A 21,646-nucleotide genomic window follows, 5' to 3' on the forward strand; every position below is an offset into this window, starting at 1 on the left:
CTTTATTTCTAATTTGAATATACTGGTATTATTATCCCCTTTTGCAGATGAAGTAAATAAAAAGAGATTGGATAGCTTGCCAAAGATGATACAAAATGTTTTATTTGTTATGATGTGTGGCATTAGACACCATGCTAAACTAGTTGAGAAGATTTTGGTGAGAACAAGCAAGGAGAGATACATTCTAAATAAAGAATAAAATCTCCTAATGTGTTGCATGGAAAAGAAACATTGCAAGCAATAATTCCTAATATAGCATGGAAGATGCTTAAACTAACTGACTTTTTATGTTTATCTAAAATTTCAAATTATATAAACAATTATCCATTGTTTGTCTGACATTCACATTGAACTAGATGTCCTCTTTACAGATTAGTTTACTAAATTTGACAATTTTAAGGTGAAACACAAACACAAACTATGTACTTAGATGAGAGATCTTGAGAACAGAAGAGTAACATCATGTTCCCAATGATAACTGGAATCATAGCCAAACTAGATGCAATAGATTAAATAGGTATGAGAGTTCATTTTTGTGGAGGGTCAGCTCCAAGAAGCTTTTAAAGGCTTGAGCTTTGGGAAAAGTTGAAACAGGAAGAAATTAGGATAAAGAGAAACAGAGGAAATCAAGGGATTCAATGATACTCAAAAGTTTTAGTTCCATATTGGAAAGTGAAAGTATTCTCCAGGTAGGAGGTTTCTGGATTAAAAATGCATCTGAAAGAAAACAGTCCTTTTGTCCAACATATTTTTTTCAGGATCCTTTACATTAAGGGAAAGCTATTAATATGTACTTAATAAATATTTGAAAAAAAGGAAGGAAAATCACAGTAGGAATTGTGATGATAAACACACAAATGAGAAAACACTTGTTTTCCAGACAAGTAAAACAAAAACATGACCCACATGACATTTCTTGAGAATGAGGAAAAGACTGAGACAAATTTTTTTTTCTGGTTATAGCCATGTGACCCTACTGAATTTGTAACATTTAGTCCCAGAAAATCAAACTCTGTTAGTCCTTCATTCCATTCAGGTTTAGGTATGTGTGCATGAATAAGTGTGTGTGTGCATGCACACACATATACATACATGTGCACACATTAGGATGCAAGAACATACATGTTTAAAGTGGGGTAAACATTCATTTTATATATAATTATAAACTGGACATACATTTATGCACAAGATATGCTCAAACTCTATAAAACCTGCATAAGGGCTTTTAAAGAAAGGAATTTTTACAAAAAGCTGTATTACCTTTATCTGTAGAATTCCTTCCCCTTCTAAACAACACTTTAAAATGAGAATATATGAAACATCTTCAGAGGAATGACCCTTGTTTTGTAGTGGAAGAAAATCTTCAGGGTTACCACCCTTGCTGCAAAATATCACAGAGACTGTGAAATAAGAAAGTCAATATGTATTAGACAAAGAGAAGAGACGCGTGTATAGAGAGTGAACAGGAAACCAGCGATGAGGAAAACAGCAGGGGGTTGCTTGTTGAGCCCAGTGACCTTTCTCTATTCCTAATACACTGAAGATTGTGAGGATCACAGAATACATATATATATATATTTCTTTAACTCTTCAGTTTTTTTATATATAGTTAAGAATTTTTTCTCTCCACTATTTTCTATTTAGCTTCAGTAATTTTCCCCATTGAGAATTTATGCTTGTAAATTCAACTCAGTGCAAGCTAAATAGGAGAAAATAGTAAGTATCTTGAAAAAGTTTTTCCTAATGCTATTTATAAAACTCTCCAAGAACTGATAGTATTCATTCCCTAACAAGTAACACTATATGCACCAAGGGAAATGGAGCTTAGAGTAAGTCTCGCAGCCTATTAAACATTTAATAAGTAATAATGATCCATCAAAGTGTGGTCTATTTTTTACATAATACAACTGCAGACAGTCATTTCCCAATCTGAGCTACAGAAATAAGAAGGAGGAAAGCCATTGTGGCAGAAAAATCAAATATGAAATGACTAAGAATAGCTGATTGATTATATTTTTCATTTGTTAATATGAACTTTCAAGGACTGAGTCATCAATGCAGACAGTTTTCTGCCATTTTCTACGGGCATGTGTCTCTGGCTCAATATTTCAAAATATTGAGATACTATTTCCTTTCCAATATCATCATAACTATTTTGATACGTTCATTAGTCATATCTCTGGATTGCAATTTGTCTTGTCTTGTGATATCAGAGACTAATACCAATATAGGAGATATTAAACATAATTTGATAATTCAACATGCTTTTCATATTCTGATTGTCAAGACTGGCTAATTTCACAAAGTCAAAGTATAGTTTTCAGTGATAGCAGCCTTTGAGTCTACCTCCATGGGGAGCATATCACTTGTTTTTTTTTCATTTCACCTTCCAAATCCAGCCTATCTTATTGCCCTCTGTGAAAAAGACACATCTGTCACTGCCCTCTAAGTCCAAATCGAATAACTCTGGCATGTTGTGATAGGTAGGATGAATTCTAAGATGTCTCCAAGATTCCTGCCCCCTGCTCATCATACCCTGAATAATTCCCTCTCCTTTAGTATGAGTGAGACCTGTAAATATGTGGGATATCAGCACCATGATTATATTATATTATATTGCAAAGATAAAGGGATTTTGCCTGGATAGGCATGTTCTAATCAAAGTCCCTTAAAAGCAGGCTTAATTTTTTTCTGATCTCATAAATTATCTTGCTAACTTCGAAGACATAAATTGTCAAGTTTTGCAAGAGTAACATGGTTAATATCGAGGGTAACATAGTTAGGATTGAGGGAGGGTCTCTAGGTGCTGAAAGTGACCCTCAACTGACAAGCAGCAAGAAAACAGGGACCTCAGTAATCAACAACCTGAATGAATTAGGAAGTGGATGCTTCTATAGTCAAGCCTTCAGATGAGAACGCAGCCTGCTTGACATCTTAATTTCAGTCTTGTTAGACTCTGAGCAAAGGACTCAGTTGAGTTATTGTCCAGACTTTTGACTTATAGGAACTATTAACTAATAAATGGATTTTTTAAATCTGTGGTAAATTTTTACACAACAATGGCAAACTAATACAAATGACTCCTAGGCCAAGGTCATCATAATAGGAACTGAAGTTAGCTAATACAGTTTTGAGGACTCTGAAACACTTTGAATGCAGAACGACATTAATATAAGTTCCTACACTAACGTTGAAAACACAGAACTAAATAAGGGTTATATATATGATGGAATAAAGGGTTAACTTATAATAAATGCTTTCCACTGCAGATTGCAAATCATTTTGGAATATATATTTTTTCAAATCATAAAATATTGTCAGGGATGTTATTATTAAAATACATATTTTAGAAAGGAAAAGCATAATTCACAGAGAGGTTAAGGAACTTTAGTGAATTCACAACATTGGTGAGTGCCAAAATTGTCCACTCCCTGCGTGTATTGAACAGAGGTATTGAGAAAGCAAGCAGATGGAAATGTGTTCAAAAATAAATATAATCCTGATTAACTCATGAAAGTAGAAATTGCATCAAGAAAATTATTTTTTGTACATGTTACCTAACATCTTTGAGTTTCTAATCCTTCATCTATAAAATGGAATTAAAATAGTACCAAATTTGGAGAGGGCAGAAGATTTTCATAGCCATGCCTTTTGTAGACTGAGAAAAATAAATGGAAAATGTAGAGTTTTGAGATTTTAAAGCATTTTTAACTTTGTAATGTACTGTTTTTATATATACTTTATATAGATATCTTTATTTGGATATCTTTATATATACTAAAAATAATAAAGAAAATTAAATTTTTATTATAAATGCAATTTAATGTTTACAAAATAGATAATACACAGTTAAAAAGAAAGTATTACAAGCTATAATTAATTTTTATAAACAGTTTGATTACCTGTTTAGTAGGGGTTTTGGTTGTTCACAAAACTGTTAATCATGCCCCAATAATTTCTATTCATCTCTGAAAAAACAATATAGAAGCTGAGGTTCATTTAAGATGATAATAAAAGAATAGTTTTAATTTATCTATTATCTTCAGGATTTCAAAAGCAATCAATGTCACTCTGGAATAGTAAGCAAAAGATTTGAGTGATTTCTTGAAACATCTTTACCTTTTAGAAAAGAGGACAAGATTCACGTTTTCATTAAATAGTGGAAAGAAAGCCATTTGGCAAATAGCTTTTTCAGATAGTCCTATTGAAATAAGTTTCTTCTTAAGAGCAAAAGAGAAAACATCATCATTTTTAAACCACTTAAAAATATTAAAATAACTTCAAAAATTTATTTTTACCTCTAAATTCTTTGGAACTTGACAATATAATTCCAAACTTTACTTTTTATTTTTCAAACCCATACACACATTTTTGGGCCTAGTAATTACTTTTGATATTTCCAAAAGTATTCACTTCAGTCCTTTGTAAAGAATAACTCCACTGGCTCTTGAATAGTACTTCCTGACAGATACACTTAGATATGAAACATCTTGCAACATGATTGACAGATTCTCATATACAGAAGAGAGCTAGAGAAAGTAGATGTCATTTTCTGGGTATACAAAAAAAATATGAGTTTAAAATATCTGGAGCTAAATTTAACTAGTAATTTTTCTTTATAGTCATATAAAATTAATAGATTGATATACTGATTCACAAATGATCACTAACATTGTACTCTATCTAAAGAAAAAATAGAATTAAACTTTCACTATTCATGGATTTTTTTGTATGTGTGTGGGGTGAGGAACTGTGGAAAGTTCTCTCTTTGTAAGCATTTTAACTTGTCTTTTTGGTAACTTTGTTCAAAATATAAAATATTTGCATACAAGCGGAAAAAACAAATCTTTATTTGTTGTAGCTTTCCAATTTATACTATCCTAAATCCTAATAGTGTCTATCTAGTATACAAATGTAAAGAAATGACTCATCCACCATCACCCATATTAAATTCAAATTGACTTCCTTTACTTAGGTCTTCACCCAAAGCAGAAGTCATTATTATTTCTGTAATGAATGGATCTTGAAGCAAAAGAACACTCCTACCTCTGCCAGCACTTAAAAAAATAACAAAGAAATTGCGATTATTATCTGCCTATATTTTCTGATAGAGTCACAGGAATGTAAAATCAGTCATATTAACGAACACAGCGAGGGAAATAAAGACAGGTATGCAAAGTAGGAAGTTTCCATTTTCAGAAGAGATTTTCAGTTAGACATGAAGACAAAAACACTATGTGCCTTCTGTGCCTTCATGCAAAAGAAAAGCTACCTGCATTCAAAGTGCCTTGAAAATAGTGCATGTTGATGATGCATCATGACTGACAGTATAGAATTTCAACATTGTTATAAATGGCATTAACAAGGATAAGTGATTGTAATTATAGACACATAAACATATGTGATTAGCACAACAGCAATAATAAAACAATACTTTAAATATTTCATTAGATAGCTTTTTAAATGTGATAACTCTACTACTCCACCCCTTATATGAAGATTTATTTCATAAATAACATTCTAGAAACTAAAAAAAAAAGCATTTTGCTCTAGAATACACAAGCATATTGTACAGAAGTTGCAAATGGATATTGTGGGGGAAAGACTTGAGTACCAAGCTAAGATTGATTCTACAAAAACTGAGAAATTTCCTACAATTAGCTGATCAGTTCTACTTGACAAATTGTTACTTTTTAAAAATCTCTTTTTCTCAGAGAGAAATTCAATTAGAGGCTTGCAGTCTCCATTGCCTGAGCAACAGTCACATACACCTTGTCTCTGTCACAGTGCTTGATATTTTCTCTAAGTGAGTGACAGAAAAGTCCAGACTAACAAAGGCTCATTCTGTTCCTGTCAGGAAGCACTTGGTATATTTTTCTTATTAGAAGTACCCAGGAGTTTTCTCTGCAGAAGTAGAGTCCTAGAGTAGGTAATAGCTCTATCTTGTTTTTAACCATTATTTTCCTGAATTGTAGCAGATCTCTCTCTTTATCATGGAAATGCCTGCCCCCTTTTGGCCAAAAACCAGCAATTTCATTTACTTTGAAAAAACAGAAAACATAATGGCTTCTTTCCCCACCTCCTTCTGTCTTAAACTATCTGGTGGGCAATTCTCAGACAAAATAATACATAAATTATCATAATTCAGAGTTTCAGTCTCAAAGAGACTCCTATCCTCTGATGTTATTCAAAAGTAACACTTTGAAAGGTGTATATGTTTTAATTTTCTAGAAAAAGAAACAAGTTTTTGTTCGAAGAAGTTCGAGTTTAAATTTGCCATCACAAATTTTTTACTTCTTCGTGGAATAAAATAATTATAATAATACCAGCAGGAATCATAAGGTTAGGTAAGATTACAAGTTAAATGACAACCCTAAAAATTTGTACTCATTTAAAAATTAATTTTGTAATTCTTAACAGCATCACAAATTACTGATTCCTAAAAGAAAAATAAAAACTTTTAAAATTTATCGTTTGTTAATTTATTACTTGATTGTGATATTATGATCAGGGAATACTGTTGTGTGAAAAATGTAGCATAGAATAGGAAGAACAAGAAATACCCAAGGGCAAAAATAGCTGATTCAATCATGAATGTGAATAATCAAGGCATGTCAAAAACCCAAAGTTTTAGCAGGAAAATAGAATGACTTATCAGGAGTGTCAGGTTGGTCAAATACTAACCTTTGATCCAGTGATTAGGAAAGAGAATTAGGCTGTGGTCCCTGTTGCAGGGAGGAAGAAAAAAGTGCTTCTTGGTTTTGCTCTGAAAAGGTGATTATTTAATCAAGAATGGCATTGAACTTACTAGCTTTTTTGTGGTACAATGAGTGCCTACACTGAGATTAGATGATGTATCATTTCTTTGGAGACAGACTGAAAAATGCATGGTAATTAAAAGAAAGAATCATAGCTATAAAAACCTATATCTGTTGGCAAACCACATTGTTTTATTTAGTAATTTATTTGATCCAATCTAGTAAACAATCCAAAGCAAAATTTTTGTGAGTCTTTCAAGATCTCAAGAATTCATTACTTCAATGGTCCTGGTTTGGTTTTTCTGGTATTCATACAAAATTCCAATTTATATCTGTTTAATAGTATTGTCCATTTTCTCCAAATATCACACACAACACTTTCACACAATTTCTTTTTCACACACACCTATACTCAGAAATAGTCTTTCTTGTAGGAGTTGAATTCTCTCATTCTACTTTATAAAATGTAATTATATTAGTAGCTGTTGAAGATGGCAAGGCAGGTCTATATGTTTCCCATCAGCTAAATTTAGGATAAGCATCTTCCTGACTCTAGCCCTGATCCCCATATTTTTAGTCATATATTGTTAGAAAACTTGGAATTGTAAATTGTTTACCTTCCCTCTTGAGACATAAATCATTTCTTACAAGCCTCTTACAGGTTTTACAAACCAGGAATGTCTTTCTCAAGGACCATCCCTTAGACATATATCGAGGAAGATAGTGTCCCTGTCTCCCAAATTCTGTGGAGGAGTGGGAGCTTAACTTCAGTGGCCTTGCTTCAACTTGTAAAAACTACCTTCTCTCATTAAGATAAGAGAAATTTTTGTTTTGTTTTTGTTTTTCCTTTAGGTAAGATCAATTAGCAAAAACAAGTGTCATAAGATTCCTCCACTCCATCTCTTAAAACTTTCCCAACTTTTGTTTCAGTGGTTTCTTCCCTTTCTCATATTGCAATGGCCTGCATAAAGCTTTCTTTGCCTGCTTAATTTTGGCTAATGTAATGTTTGCTTTAACAGAGTCAAAGTTATGGAGTTATAAAACTTTTTTGTGTGTGATGTGGAATAAATTGTAATTTTTGTTCAGATTCTGAGTCCATAACCTCTTTCTGAAGCTGTCCTTCAGTCATATTGAGGAAATTTTCTTGATCTTTATTTATCCTTTTGTGATTTTATTCTTCTATGTGGTTCAAGACTAGTATGTGGGTGTAGAGCAAGAGTTTTTTCAACCTCTTTCTACAATGGACCCCTCTAACAGTTTGGTAGTGTCTACAAACTTCTTATAATAGTCCATTCAAATCCATAAAGTAAAATACATAGGATTAAAAAAGGACACCAATTACACTAAAATAAGTCATCAAAATATTTCAAAAATTGTTATATAGCAATATATTTCATTTTAACAATAAAATAATAAGATATAGTTGTTGGTTTATTACCAACTATAATATCAAAGTGGCAAAAAATAATATTTTGTGATATCTATAACAACAGGAAAAATACATAATCTCAGTTGGTAAATAACAACAGATTTGCTGATGAAGACATGGAGTTTTGGGGTGTATAGTCATAACTGAAGGAAGTGTTAAATTTCAATTGGTGATTAGTGAAAAAATGTTTTGCTTTGTTTTATTTTCTATCCAAGTATATGAATAACCTGGCATAGAATAAAAGGACTAGAAGAGGGTTTTGGTTTTAAATCAGGACTGCAAATGAAAACTTAAAGCCTTAATGGTCCATTCCTGCTTTTCGTCATTAATGACTTTGTATAGAAAATTGTGGCTGAATCCCTATAGAAATGAACTATAAATACCTTTCATGCATCTTCCTTATAAAATGGAAGTAGTGCTAGGATGGAAATTCAGAGGGTTGGAATTCCAGCATGATTTCATCACATCTTTATTCTTGCTAACCTCTAATTGCATAAGCATAAAATGTACTTACTCATGTGACTATGCTAAGTTCAAATGTCTTAGAGACAAGCTGTTCATTTTCAGTGGTATTTTTGCAGTTTGAGATAGGAAGGAGTCCTAAGAGAAAGACTTTTTTAGTAATGGCAGAAGCACTATGGGGATCATTCACTTACGAAGTGTTCTGTAACTCTTGAATATACGAACTTAACAAATACTCCCCTCATGACAGCTGTGTAAACCTGAGTTTGTTTACATTTTGAAATGACATTACACATTTCTCCCGAATGCTGGCTGCATTGCGGTTCCAATTTTATACAGATTTTTGCAATTATAATTTTGAATGTATTTTGAAATAAAGGGATAAACAGAAATATAGTCAACATACTTGATGGTTAAGAAAGGAGTATTACATTTTATAGCCATTTCTAACTGACTGATTATACTCTTCAATATATGTTTTGTCCTGATATCAGGAATTGTCAACCTAACTGAAAGCAAAGTAACTGAATTAAAAAAAAAAAAATTACTGTGGAATATAAAAGCAAAATCAAGGTAGAAATATTAATTCCTAAATGGAGATGTAATTAATATTGTAGTTGGAGAGAGGGGAGAATGATAGTTTATATTAAGCTAAATATATTTAAATTCTATGTAAGCTAAAAACTCTATCAAAATTTACTACCATAGACCTGAATTTTTTTATTTCTCTGGAGTGGTTAGTGGTTCCCAGCTAATTCTTTGGTGTTCTATAATCTTGTCAATTTTTTTAATTGCCTTTCAAAACTTCTAAGTGGAATCTTTGGATTAAATATGACAATTTAATCCTATTTGTGTTTGTTACATAAAGCAAGAAGCCCACCTCATGCATTCTCCTCAGATGACACCTATAATTATTTTCTGAAAAATATGAAATCCTCTGGAAAGATAAGATTATGGAGCTAGGTCATAGATCATGTTTGTAGATTGAGCCTACCAATAATAAGAGACCCTGGCCAGTGGATTTGACCAGTTTGCAACCTTTCCTCAGTTTGCAGAAAGCACTCTTGAGTTAGCAAAAAGGAAAAAATGAAATGTCACTTTTGTTCTATAGCCAACTAGTCTCCAAACCAAGAGCACTTCAGTCTCAGTCTGGAGAGATGAAGGACCACTGTGTGCATGTTGATTTGATAGCCTCTTAGAGAATCTCTCATCCTAACTCCATTCAGCCAAATTCTGGAGTCCTAGGGAAAGAAGGATAACAATAAAGAAGAAGACAAATCAAAATCGCATCACTGTTCTTTCTGCAGACAAGAGGCAGTTCCATATTGTGACTTCAGGGCAACAATAGGAACTAAATAAAGGCAAAATATTTTCGGAGCATGATGTTTGTGTACAACCTATACACATCCTCCCGAATATTTTAACTAATCTCTAGATTTCTTATAATACCCAATGCAATTGTCTACACATTGCTTATTCCCAAGAGTTTAATGTAGTATTTGACATATGGCAAACTCAAGTGTTGTCTTTTTGGACCTTTGTGGAATTTTTTCCTTCAAATATTTTCTATCTATGGTTTGGTGAATCCACAGCTGTGGAACCCATGGATACAGGAGGGCAACTGAAAATAATTGTCTAGCCGGGCTCGGTGGCTCAGCCTGTAATCCCACGCCTTTGGGAGGCTGAAGCGAGTGGATTGCCTGAGCCCGCGGGTTCGAGACCCGCCTGGCTGGGCAGCCAGACCTCATCTCTACACGAAATCAAAAAATCAGCCGGGCATGGTAGCGCATGCCTGTAATTCCAGCTACTCGGAAGGCTGAGGCGGAAGGATGGCGGAGCCCAGGAGGTCGTGGCTGCGGTGGCCGGGAGCGGCCGCTGCACTCCAGTCTGGGCGACAGAGTGAGACTCCAACTCAAAAAAAAAAGAAAAAAAGAAAAAAAAGAAAATACTTGTCTAATTGCCCTTAAAGCATTACAAATTTTTCAAAAGTTATGTTATAATATTAATATTTATAAAATGTTATTAAATGCAAACTAATTTCACTTGTATTATCTCATTTGTCCTTCAGAAAAAAATGATTGAAGTGGATATCATAACTCTCTCCATTTATATGATGAATACTTGAGACTCAAAATGACAAAATGACTTGTTCAAGTGTATATTTTGTTAAATATTATTAAATTAAAACCTCATCCTATAACTACACATCCTATGTTTGTTACACTATTTGCTTCTCCTGTTTTTGTTGTTGTTGATTCAAAACCACAAACCCCGAGGTAGTTTGCTTACAAATTTTTGAGTGAATAAATGAACAAAATGCATTAATAATCTAAATGAAAATTTCACATTTTGGTTAATAAGTTACAATTGTTGGAAGAATACAAAACAAAATACAGAGGATTTATAGTTTTCTGGTAGTTGGCACTGTACCAGAGAAAGGTTACAGTATTGTAGATTGAGTTCCATATAAAATGGCATTTAATAAATGTATTTTTGTGAAGCGATCAAGAATACAAAGGAAATACCAAGTATAATGCAGGATTTAGAACTTTGTTTAATGTAAAAAGTTTAAAACTGGTTTAAAGGTTATATATTAGATTCAACTTTAAATATTTTTAAATAACTCACAATTAATTTTTATGGAGTTTTCTTTTTATTTTAAATTTATTATGCATTTAGAATCATAGTGATTTAAGGCTTAACATCTTTATAAGTTGCTATGAATCACACCTGTTTTTGTACATCTCTGTTCATGTTAAGTGTGAATGCAAATTATGAGAATGAGAAAATTATAGGCAATTTACATTTGTTGTACTCTTGTTTCTATGGCACTGGGAGAAGATGACCATAATCTGTTGCCCTGGTAACAAGAAATGCACATAGCATCATGAGGGGCTACCCTCACAAAGTGCTTCTCTTTGAGTCTTCGTGAGAGAATAAGAAAATACAATCAACTAGAAAATATCTTCAATAATGGGGCAAGATTTGATCACTCTAAAAAATAAAATCATTGTCCTTAACAGTTCTTCTAAGTGTCTATATGCTACTCACTATTGCTGAAAGTTGAAAAAAAAAAAAAAGGAAAAATCCGAAGTTTCCTCATTCTTAAGTTATGTCTTCAGGCAGCTTTAGCACATCACATTTAAAAGAAAGTAAATGTTCTAGATTCAAAAAAAAAAAAAAAGAATGAAAAGAAAGGAAAAGGAACAAAAGAAAAAGTCCAAGAATTGCTGTGCACCATTAGTTTACAGAGATATTTTGGTCATTTAATTTAATATCATTTGATTTAATAAAAAGAGGCCATATTATTTTAAATATGTCCCCCTATGTTACAAATCCTCAAAACAATGCTTCTGGCTTCAGTGCCCAAAGTTTCTGCTGCCCACTTTTCTATACAAATGTCTTAAAGGAGCTATAATACTTACTTAATATATTTTAAATCTACTTCCCAAGGAAAAAAGTATCCATTTTATAGTTGTGTCCCACTGTGTATCCACAAAAAGTTTGAAGAGAAATATAAAAGATTAAATGGTATATACAAACATTTCAGAAAATGGTAACTCAAAAAAAAAAAAGCAGCTAACAATAGTTCTTAAAATATACTATGAAAATTTGCATTCACATTTCATAGGCTATAAATGAAAAGGTTTTAATTATACAGCTTAAAGTCCACATTTTGCAGAAAGGTTGTAAACTAGATACACAGTTGGAATGTGACCAAATATACATACAGTTATGGGAGTTTATAAACAGAGGGTTCTAAAAATATGCACACAGTCTGCTGCTAAAGTACACACACACACACACACACACACACACACACACACACACACACGATTCTAATTTCTTACATAGATTACACAAGTGATCACCGAACAGAATTTTTATTTGCTGTCCATTTTATGTGGGAAATAAGACCACACTGAGGAAGTGGAAGTGTATAGCCATTCTCAAGGATACTAGCAGCATGTATGGCATATTATTCTAATCTTCCATGTTAATATTGGCTAACTTCAAATATTGTTGTAATTCATTCCTATAGTAAATTTACTTCTCCAACAGGCCTAACTCAGAGGAATCTGAAAATCCTGGTCCTTAACTAACCAGACTGGATCAATTTTATACAGAATTATCTTCTTTATACTGGCTCCAGTTCCATTATATGCTGACTTATATGCTTGTGATTCTTCTCTTTAGCACCCAGTAAAACTTAAAAAAAAAAAATTAATGATCACAAAAGTTTGATATCTCCATTTATATACCTAATCCTAAATTATACTCCACATCTTTAAAATAAAATAAATAAATACAAAGAAAAATTTGGTATCTAAAGGCTCTACTTTTATTTCACCCTGTGGCATTCTAGGCACTCTGGAACTGAGGAACTCTGTGCCCTACTTCCAAAGTCTGTGTGTATCACTTCAGACCCATTTTAACCATTTATTTTTCTACCTACACTGCTGAAAATGTATCTGGGAACCCAATTCATAACATATATTCATAGAATATATTTTCCTATCCAATATCTAAATAGTTTGGATAAGAATTACCAGTAAGAGTTAACAGATATTAAATACAGTGGAATAGATATAAATCTAAGAAACAATACACATTCTTCTTCATATCAACTTCCATTGGAATAAATCTCAATGGAACAAGCAAACTCTACAATTCAGCCATGACTCCTCTTGAACTCTAGTCATTCATGGACAGCACTTTTCATCTTAGGCATGGAGTTATTCTAAAGATTTTTCATTATCATCCTCACACCATCTGGACTTTCCTTACTACTTGCCATCCCATGTACAACCTTAAGTCAACATTTCAATCTCATTCCCAATAATTTTCTTCTAGATTCTAAAGCCTTGTTGGCCAAAATCAAAAGGCCCTATCAATTATGCTATCAAGCCATAATTGGTGTCAAATCCTTACTTTTCCTCATCAATCATTTTTTTTTTTTTAATTAATTAGTCGGGCATGGTAGCGCGCACCTGTAGTTTCAGCTACTTGGATGGCTGAGACGGAAGGATCGCTGGAGCCCAGCAGATCGAGGCTGCGGTGGCCGGGAGTGGCCACTGCACTCCAGTCTGGGCGACAGAGTGAGACTCCAACTCAAAAAAAAATTATTTTTTAGTGTTCTTAATCTATCTTGTAGCAGGTCTTTCCATCTTTCCAGGTCTCATTCTGTTTTCTACATTATCTCTGCTTGTCTCATTGAACAGGTGCCATTGTTTCTTCATTTCCTGGTAAGACTACAATCATTAGACATGATTCTCAATGTCCTTACTCTAGACAAACCCAACACCCTCGATATATTCACCTCTCAACTCTAAAGCATATATGTCTTCATATATCACTCCTATTAGGCCAGAAGAAGCCATTGACCACAGACCTTCTTTCTGTGTTCTAGAATATATTCTGTCTTTCTCTATTCCTCTCTATTCAACTAGAAAAGTGTTCAATAACACCAGACCGAACTTAAAATACTGTATCAAAAGGGGAAATGCAATAACTTATTAATATTACATCACTACTTATTTAATGTTTGTTCTAGGATCTAAAAATTTTATTTTTAGGTCATCATATAATTTAGAAAATTTATTCTGGCATTTTCAAGGAATTTCTAAACAAAACCATCTAGGAAAGTCTGTTACTAAGAATAGAGGATCTAGAAAAAGAAAAAAAATACTTTCTATAGTTCAAATTTTGTTGCAAAAGCCACATGTTTAAAATTCAATTTGCTATAATATGGGAAATTAAATATTTGTATGTTAACAAATGGTCCTTCAGGAGCATTTAATATACATTTTTTTCATTAGGTAACAATGTATCATCTAGATAAACATTTATAAATTAATTATTATCACTTGAAACTTAAAAGAGTTTACATTCTGATTGGATGACAAGTATACATTTTTTTCTCTTAGTATAATTTCCCATGTTAATTCCTATTGTCTTTTACTCCTTGTCCTCATTTAGTATTTAGTTCTCTCCTACTCCTCAGCCATTATCATAATTTTTCAACATAATTCTAAAGCTATTTGATGTCTTATACAGCCTAAATCTACAATATATTCACACTAATAGACATTGCTCTGTGAGTATCTTTGATGCACATTTACTAATGGCCAGACCTGGATAAGCCCATTATCCCTTTTATTTAATTTTGGCTCAGGATTTGAAGCCTTACTGGACAAAGTACAGTAATTGTATTAACAGGCTTCTGTACATTTTCTTTTCTTTTTTTTAAAGCAGGATTTATTAAGAGGACAGAAAAGCTCCCACAGCTGGAGGGGCCCTGAGGGGGTTGCCCACTTCTGTACATTTTCAATTAAGTTTAATTTACCAAATATCTATTCATTGCCTATTTCACTCAGTGTCTATCACATGACTGGGCAATGGGAAATAAAAGAAAATGAGTAATTCTTCCTTTTAAAAAACATTTATCATACTGGTTGTTTGAGACATGTTAAAATAGAACTTAATGACATTTGACAAATACTAAGAAAGACAGAAAAAAACAATGTGAGTGATCTGGTAGGAGCACAGATACGGGGTACTTCACCCAGCCTGCAGTGGGCTTGAGAGAGTGTCATAAGAATAAATGGGTGTTGGCCAGGCGTGGTGGCTCAAGTCTGTAATCCAGCACTTTGCGTGAACCCATGGGTTCGAGAACAGCCTGGGCAACTTGGTGAGGCCTCATCTCCACAATACATAAAAAAAATTACCCGGGGACAAGTAGTGTACATCTGTAGTTCTGGCTACTTGAAAGGCTGAGGCTGAGGCTGAACTCCAACTCAAAAAAACAAAGAAAGACGAAGAAGAAATGGGTGTTAGGTAGAAAGATGACTGCATCTAGAGGAAAGAAAATATGAAATAGCTTAGTGTATTTAAGGAATTTTAAATATCCTCAGGCAGGTGTAGAAATTGAGACTAGACAGATAGAGAAAAGATTGATAATAGAGGGATTTGCATATAAAAATTTTTAAAAGAAATAAAAGAGTGTAAGTAGCTTAATTCAAAGAGATGGGACTAAGATTATAGATAAAATGAATTTGAATAGGAATGTGCAATGTAGGTACATGCTGAGTAATAAAGCACACAGTTTTGAAGCTAGATATCTGGGTAGAAAATATGTATCTAAGAAAAATCTTTATTTAACAATAAATGAATGCATGGTTGTAGATAAGATCACTCAGGTGTTAGAGATCATATCTAAAGGGTGGATCAAAGGTAGAACCTCAAGAAATAGTAGCGTATGTTTCAGAGATGAATGGGGAGATAGAATCTTGAAGTAGCATAGAAAAGGGCAAGAAAAATAAGAAGATAATTCAAAGCTGATAATACCACAGAAAGCAAGAATGAGATTTTTAGAAGTACTTGTAGAAGACTAATTAATCACAAAACCTAGCAAAAAATGACACTGAATATCCATATGGTCACTAGTTGAAAGATGTTTTCTAAACACAAAAGAAAGCAGAAAAATATAAATGTAACTGCACAAAATTAAAATAAGCATGTACTTTAAAAGATAAATATATTAAAAAGTAATTATCAAAACAAGAAAGACATTTGAAACAAGTGTAACATGTGATAAAATTATCACTGCATAAGAACTCACTGTAATTCTGTACACCTGAAGTAAAATTCCAAGCCCCCCAGTTGACTGGACCCTATCAGGCCAAGGGAAATCTAAAGCCCTAAATCCCAGGCCATGAGGAAAAGTGAAGTGCGACATGACTCCTTATAACCCCTCCCTTGTGCAGTTTTAGTCACAAATACTGACTAACATTCACATGAAAATGGAAATCATCAGACTGACAAAAAGACTCTGAGGCAATAAGACACTAAATTCCAACCAGACTCTGATGCAGCATCACATGACAGATAGCAGGTCCTAGAGGAAATAAAAACATTTTACCCCAAAATATGTTCCTTTGATATATTTTGAAGTGACCCTGCAAAGTTTTCACTTGGGGAAATTTGCCCCTGGAGAGAATTTCCTTCCCTAGGTAGAGTCTGACACATTTAAAGACATATATCATCTATTCTCTCTAAAGCCTGTTACGCAGAGGCTCCATCTACATAATAGGAACATAGGCTTCCACAACCTCTCCAATCTTAACTTTTACTGATTTTAAATTCTTTAGACTGAGTTTTAACTCTTTCTGTCAATTGTCAATCAGAAAATCTTTGAATTCATTTAAGACCTGCAAGCCTCTACTTCCAGACATTCCTCCTCTCTGGGCCCAACAAATGTAAACCTCACATGTATTGATTTATGTTTTTTGCCTGTAAATTTTAAAATGTATACAACCATGCTGTAATCCAATCACCTTAGGCAAAATGTACTCAGGACCTCTTGGGTCACTCATATTTGTCTCAGAATTAACCTCTCTAAATATTTTACAGAGTTTGGTTACTTCATCAACAATTAAATAGGGAAAATATATTTCATTAGAAAAGCAGGCAAAAGCACAAACAGAAAAATTACATAAGAGCAAATACTAAAACTAAAAAGTATACTAAAATGCTGCAAATGACCAGTTTAAGTATATGCTGCCAAAGAGAGCATAACATTGCCAGTAATACAACCAAATAAATTAAAATTAGATCACAAATAAAGTAATATTTTTGCCTATCAAATTTATCTGACTACTTCATTGTTGGCAAGTTCATGATGAGATAAGAAATCTCAAGTGCTAAACATAGGTAGAGAGCAAGTTGATGAAAATTCTGAAAAGAAATCCGGTGAAATTAAAAATATTCATGCCTCTTGACCCATTTCGACTTCCAGAATCACATACTTCCAAATGTTAATAAATATGCAGTAAGAAATGTACTCATTTCTGGGTTGTTGTTAATAAAAATTAAAAACTATCAAAAAACATGAAATTATGACACATTTATATGACAGAATGCTTGTACACATCAGATTTTTTCTTCATGAACTTACAAATGTGTCTTAAATTAAAACTGATACTCAATATAAATAGTTTAAGCGTTTAAGCAATAATTTTGAAACAATCTGGATAAGAGCTATATTTAAAAACAAATAACATTCTCTGCACGCACATCTGAGTAGCTTTGATATATTGACAAGATGGGGCCCAACGATTTATGATAATATTTGATGGTGGGGACTTATCAGTGGACATCCGAGAGTAGCAGGAAAGGATGAAGATGACTGGTCTCTTAGTAGTACCAAGGAAGGATTTGTCCAAAACATATGTGAAGCACATTCTAGTGACTCCCAGAAAGGATTGGAAGAAACATTTTCAAAGTCAAAATTCTTATTAAACTCTAAATAGCAGACCAGGCGTGGTGGCTTATGCTTATAACCCCAGGACTTTGAGAGGTGGAGGTGAGAGGAATGTCTGAGCCCAGGGGTTTGAGACCAGCATGGGCAACATGTCAAGATCTTGTCTCTACAAAAAAGATTTTAAAAAAATTAAAAATTGACTGGGTGTGGTAGTGAGCACCTGTAGTTCTAGCTATTTGGAAGGCTGAGGCTGAAGGATTGCCTGAACCTAATAGGTATAGGCTGCAGTAGCTGTGATCATGCCACTGCACTCTAGCTTAGGTGACAAAGTGCGAATCTAACTCAAAAAAATAAATAAAATAAAACTTAAACAATAGATGATGTTAGTTTTTTAATGCTTCTGTCACAAATTACGGCAAATTTAGGGTAATAATATATGTAACAACATATATTTATATTCTCACAATTCGGGAAGTCAGAAGTCTTAAGTGGTTCTCACTGGACTAAATTGAAAGTATCAGTCAACTGCACTCTTTCCAGAGGCTCTACTGGAGAAATCAGTGTTCGTGTCTTTTTCAGCTTCCAGAAGCTTCTTCAATTTTTTGGTTCATAAATGTTCCATCAAGTCTTTCTCATGATACTCTCTCTATTTTTGATTCTCCTGCCTGCCTCTTCCCCATTTAAGGACCTTTGTGATTATATGGGGACACCAGAATTATCTCAGTTGTTTGCAACCTGAACTTTTTTGCCACATAAGGTAACATATTGGCAGGTTCTGAAAATTAGGATTTTGACATTTGGGGAAGGAAGAGGCAATTATTTACCTACCACTCCACACTAGTTTTAAATTTTGGGGTCTAAACCCCGTGTACTGGAGTAAAAGGAAAGACTTAGGAGTTGATCTTAAGCAGCAATTGTTGACTGGGCTTTGGCTAATAACAAGATTTTACTTTTTCTGAATCCTACCTAAATAGCTTTTGTCTTGCTAAGTGGTAAAAGAACCTGGTAGACTTTTAGAAAGAAAGTTTAGGAAACACAATTGATATCAGTTGTAAGTGGGTATGCTGACAAGAATCAGCTGTTTGGGTGGGGAACTTAGGGAAGAGGGAAGATTTTAAAGAGGAGTATGTTGTGTAAATTCAGGGATCCACAATCTCCTCTAGCAGACCAGTACTGGTCCGTGGTCTGTTAGGTACCATGCTACACAACAGGAGGTGAGCAGCAGGTAAGCAAGTAAAACTTCATCTGTATTTACAGCTGCTCCCCATTGCTTGCATTACCGCCTGAGCTTCATGTCCTGTGAGATCAGCAGAGGCATTAGATTCTCATAGGAGCAGCCCTATCATGAACTGTACATGTGAAGAATAGGTTATATGCCCCTTATGAGACTCTAATGCCTGATGATCTGAGGTGGAGCTGAGGTGGTGATGCTAGCACTGGGGAGTAGCTACAAATGCATTGGAATAATATTAACAGTGAAGTTTAACTGCATATCCCTCCCTCACATTCCCATTGCCCCTTCTCCTCATATTTCTCCATAGAAAAATTGTCCTCTACCTCAAAAACTGTCCCTGATACCAAAAATTGAGGGACCATTGTTATGTATGATATGTATGATGTCATACAAATTTCCATCCACACAAAAACTTTAGCTGAATATCCTTAGTACTTTTGAAGTCATATTACTTTTTCCATTAGACTTAATCAAATGCTAATATTATATAATGAAAGAATGATGTCCAGTGAAAACTCATTTTATTTTTATTACAAATGTAAATATTGTTTTCAAGATATTGCCCCTAGGTCCTCCCAAAGATGTGGATCATAACCAATATATTTTTGTTTCTGGTTTCTCTATATACTAGCCTGTTTGTACCCGAAGCCCTGAGAAGACTTCTTAGCGGTGACTCCATTGGAAATCATACATAATCTTCTTTATATCTTGTTCTCTCATTTCTTATTGTCTCTGTGGTTTATGATATATTCCTGGTTCCCTAAGATTTTTTTGATTTTCAAAAATCTCAATTTTTAGAACCCCTCAGGGTATTATTATGAGTAACCACCTATTCCTGATGGACCTCCACTCCATATTAAAGAATTTGATTCCTGGTGTGCAGGTTAGTAGCACCTACCAGATACAAGTACCATAATAATACATATTTCTGTCAGGAGAGACTACATATCTCATTAACTTAAGTATAACTCTGTCTTGGGAGCGGGCTCAGATATATACTATTTCTTAAAATGCAGAGATATTAAAACACATTAGTAAGCCACAGTAATAGATCAATTAAAGCCAATAACTGATTGGAGTTAATAAAAAAATGCTTTCTCCCATATAGAATGAAACCATAATATAAAATCCCTCCTTATTGAAATATATATTTCTTGTGACTATAACAGAGTCTGTAATAGTCACAATGCTATTGAATACTTAATGGAATTGTGATTTGTGTTATTTTCAGTATTTAAATGGGCAGCTAGAATAGTATACTGCATTTTAATATGATTTCATATTCTTTGAAATTAATTATTTTGTTTGAATCTTGTTAATAGATCTTTTAAAAAAATTCTATCTATTGTCAGAAATAAGATATTTTGTGTTAAAATACTAAAAATATAGACAATATAACAAAGGACATAATTACTTAATTGATTTCTTAATATGCAACCAAATGGATATGCCTTTTTTTCTTATCTTCCAAAAAAGATCAAAGGAGATTTTATCTTACTGCTTCATGGATAAGAGAAATTGTTTTAAAAGAAAAAAATATTTAAATTATTTGGAAAGTGAAGATGCTTACGGCAGAAAGGATAGCATTCATGCTGGGCAGGTGAATAGGTTTGCATATTTAAATATTTATACTGCTACTAAAGTCCATAGAGTCATAAAAATAAGTTCCATTTAATTGGCTATGGATCTCTAAAATAAATACTCAACTATGCTACAATATCTTATACCTTGTATTAAAAACTGTTCATCAATATCTATATGTAGAATGATTTTGGCAAAGTCACTCCCTTTTCAAAGGCATTAGTATTTTATTAACATAGTACTTAAATTAACAATTGTAAAATCAAAAGATGAGTGCACTGGGATGTTTACTCATCCCTTTATGTGTCAGGGCGCTTTGTGTGTTATCCCATTGCAAAAACAGCGAATCAACTCTATTCATTAAAAATGAATGAAGAAGATCAAAAACATTTCTTCAATAACAGTGTTCTAGGAAATGCATGTTTTTTACACTTGCAACAATATATTATGATATTAATTACTTAGAAGACATCAAAGAGCAAACAAAAGCACTGAATTATTTTAATACTTACAAAAATTCTGAACTACATGTTTCAGTTGTTTCAGTGTTATTATTTATTTATTTCTTCATTATAATTATACTTAAATTAACACAAATCATTGGCAAAATCAACTTAATTGTCTCGTATCTTGATTTCTTTGTTAGGAAAATATGTATTGTCATTATTTACAGGGATATTGGAAATAAGAAGTCATAAAAAATCACAACATACAATACTTGTCATTTACTTGCTTATCAACCCAAGACCCCCTTTCTCACACCTCCCAAACCAACTTTTTATATTAATAATTAATTTTAGGAGAGTTAAAGTTAAAAGGCATAAAACAAACCAAACATCCAATGGTAGAAAATAGTTTAATAATGTGCCTCTTCCTCTTTGTTAACATTTGGTATGTCTGAATGTTTTCCTTCTCCCTGA

The sequence above is a fragment of the Carlito syrichta genome, unplaced genomic scaffold (assembly GCF_000164805.1).
Source record: "Carlito syrichta isolate Samal-C Ts95f unplaced genomic scaffold, Tarsius_syrichta-2.0.1 Scaffold121953, whole genome shotgun sequence".
In the NCBI taxonomy this organism is placed as follows: domain Eukaryota; kingdom Metazoa; phylum Chordata; class Mammalia; order Primates; family Tarsiidae; genus Carlito; species Carlito syrichta.